This window comes from Eulemur rufifrons, chromosome 6 (assembly GCF_041146395.1).
Source record: "Eulemur rufifrons isolate Redbay chromosome 6, OSU_ERuf_1, whole genome shotgun sequence".
NCBI classification, from domain to species: Eukaryota; Metazoa; Chordata; class Mammalia; order Primates; family Lemuridae; genus Eulemur; species Eulemur rufifrons.
The window spans coordinates 4,156,869-4,159,245 of record NC_090988.1 but is presented as its reverse complement, the minus strand read 5'-3'; the positions used below and the strand labels follow the sequence as shown (position 1 = coordinate 4,159,245).

At 60.6% G+C, this 2,377-nt stretch overlaps 1 pseudogene; it reads right to left on the bottom strand.

The window, feature by feature from the left end:
* Positions 1-328: 328 nt before the first annotated feature.
* Positions 329-1,790, bottom strand: LOC138383652 (splicing factor 3A subunit 2 pseudogene; annotated as a pseudogene).
* Between the last annotated feature and the right edge of the window lie 587 nt (positions 1,791-2,377).

Here is a 2,377-nt window from a genome sequence, read left to right as displayed (position 1 = left end):
ACCTCTAACAATCATGAGTAATCCCAGAGGTCGAGTTTCAATGAGCCATTGTGGCCAGAGGTAGAAATAATTCCAGAAACAGAGAGATGTGTCCCAGGCTGGCTGATGCTCCCAGACCCAGACTCTATTCTTCAAAAGACGTTCATTCCCAGGTGTTGGAACAGGTCAGACTGGGCCAGGATGAGATAGTTGGGCCCAGTTTTTAAGCTACTTGGCCATTCTTCATATAGAACCAGATCTGGGTTCAGATTTTTTTTTTTTTTTTTTTACAGGAGAGTCTGTTTAATGAGCTCGGGACAGTACAAAAGACGGAACTTCTGTCCTGGGAAAACGCAGGAACACAGAACACCAAGGGTGCTGGGCCAGGGGGCGGCTCTTCAGTTGGTTGGGGGAGGAGGAGGTATGTTCCCTGGGCCTTCGGAGGGGAGTGGGGGCCTCAGCATGGGAGGAAGGGAGTTGGGGGTGCACCCTGGAATTTGAGGGGTGGACCCTAGGAGCTGAGGGGTGGACCGCAGGAGCTGGAGGATGCACCCCAGGAGCTGAGGGGTAGACCCCAGGAGGCTGGGGGTGGATCCCTAGGGCTGGTGGGTGCACCCCCGGGGCCTGGGGGTGAACTGCAGTAGCTGAGGGGTGCACTTCAGGGGCCTGGGGGTGAACCCCAGATGATGGGAGAAGGTGGACCCCTGGAGCTGGTGGGTGGACCCCTGGAGCTGAGGGGTGGACCCCAGATGCTGGTGGGTGGACTGCTGGTGCTGGGGGGTGGACCCCAGAGGTGGGGGGATGGACCACTGGTGTTGGGGGGTGGACCCCAGGGGCTGGCGGGGGCAGGTGGGGCGGTCCTGGGGTCCCTGAGGGTGCAGGCCCCGTGGGAGGCATAGGTGGCAGAGGCAGGCCTCCTGGTGGGGGTGGTGGCAAGGACTCGGGCAGCGGTGGTCTCGGGGGCAACCTGTTCATCAGCGGGGGTGGGGGCCGCTTCATCTTGGGAGCCCCAGCCGGGAGGCTGGGCGGAGCCGGCGGCTTCTCCATTTTACAGTGGAACTGAAGGAAAAACTGCTTGGTTTCCCTGTTCCAGTGAGTCCAAAACTTGCCTTCGGCCTTGTCAATCTCTCTGCTGGGCACCTTGAAGGCGATGGTTTCATAGGGCTCCGCGGCCATCAGCAGGTACTGCCAGCTCTGGTCTAGGGGCTCGATCCTCTCTGCTCACAGGCGGACATGAAGCGGTGGCGCGGCATGATGCCCTCAGGGATCTTGGAGTAGTCAATCTGGAAGAGGAGACTTTGCTGGCCCATCTCCAAGTCCCTCTGCTTGGTCACTTTGTAGCCCGGGGGGCTGATCTTCAGAAACTTCTTCACCCCCACTTTGACCTTCTCGGGCGCGGGCTGGGCAGGGGCCTCCTTTGCCTCCTTGGCTGCTCACCGGGCCAAGTTGGTCTGGTGCTTCTTTCCTTGGGTGTGTGCGAGGTAGCTCCCCTCGTTGTGCAGCGTCAGGCAGAGTTTGCATTCGTACGAACTCAGGTGGTTTTTCATAAAACAGGGGTCCTTGCTGATGTCGATGGTCTCCAGGGCCAGCTGCCAGAGGCGCTCTGTCAGTCACAGTTGCTCTCGGAGGAGGCCACGCCCCCGCTCCCGGGCTTCCCCCGGGCGGATGCTGGAAGTCCATGGTGCCGGCCTTGGGGCTTCAGCAGACTGGGGTGAAGCCCGCGCCTGAGGCCTTGCTGTCCCGGCCTTATCCTGGGTTCAGATCTTTACTTGGCCTTTCATCAGCTCCTCGAGGCTGGAGCCTAGACTGCTCCGTCTCAAGGAGGCGGTAACTCTGCATCCTAGGGCTGTGGGGAAGGTGTCTGGATGGTGGACGTAAAGGCGCAGTTGTAAGATACTGCTGATCAGGCAATATGTGGGCATGGGGGCCTTGTTACAGGGGGCCAGAGAGTTCGGGATGCCTAACATCATGGCTGGTACCCAAACTCTTCCAGCACAGCTCTGCTGCAGAGAGAGGACCAAGGCCCCTGCTGACCAAGTTGCCAGGGGGAGGACTCCTGTCTAGCATCACCCACTGCCCCTCATGGTTGGCACTGAACAGAGCCCTGGCACATGCTCCTCTCTCTCCCCTCCAGGGTGTGGGCAGCAGAGCTGGGCAGGGAAGCAGAAAGAGGAGAACAGGATGTGGGTGGAGAGCCTCTCCTCTCCTGACCCCCCGCAGCCCTGGGCAACTCGGAAGGGGGAGGAGGAGGGGAGGAGGAGGGGAGGAGGAGAGGGAAGAGGAGGGGTGGAGATGAGGGAGGAGGAGGGGAGGAGGAAGCCACATCTGGTTTGAGTGAGGCGCCCAGCAGGGAGAGCAGGGGCCCAAGCTGGGGACGGAGGAAGAAGGACGGCTGGCC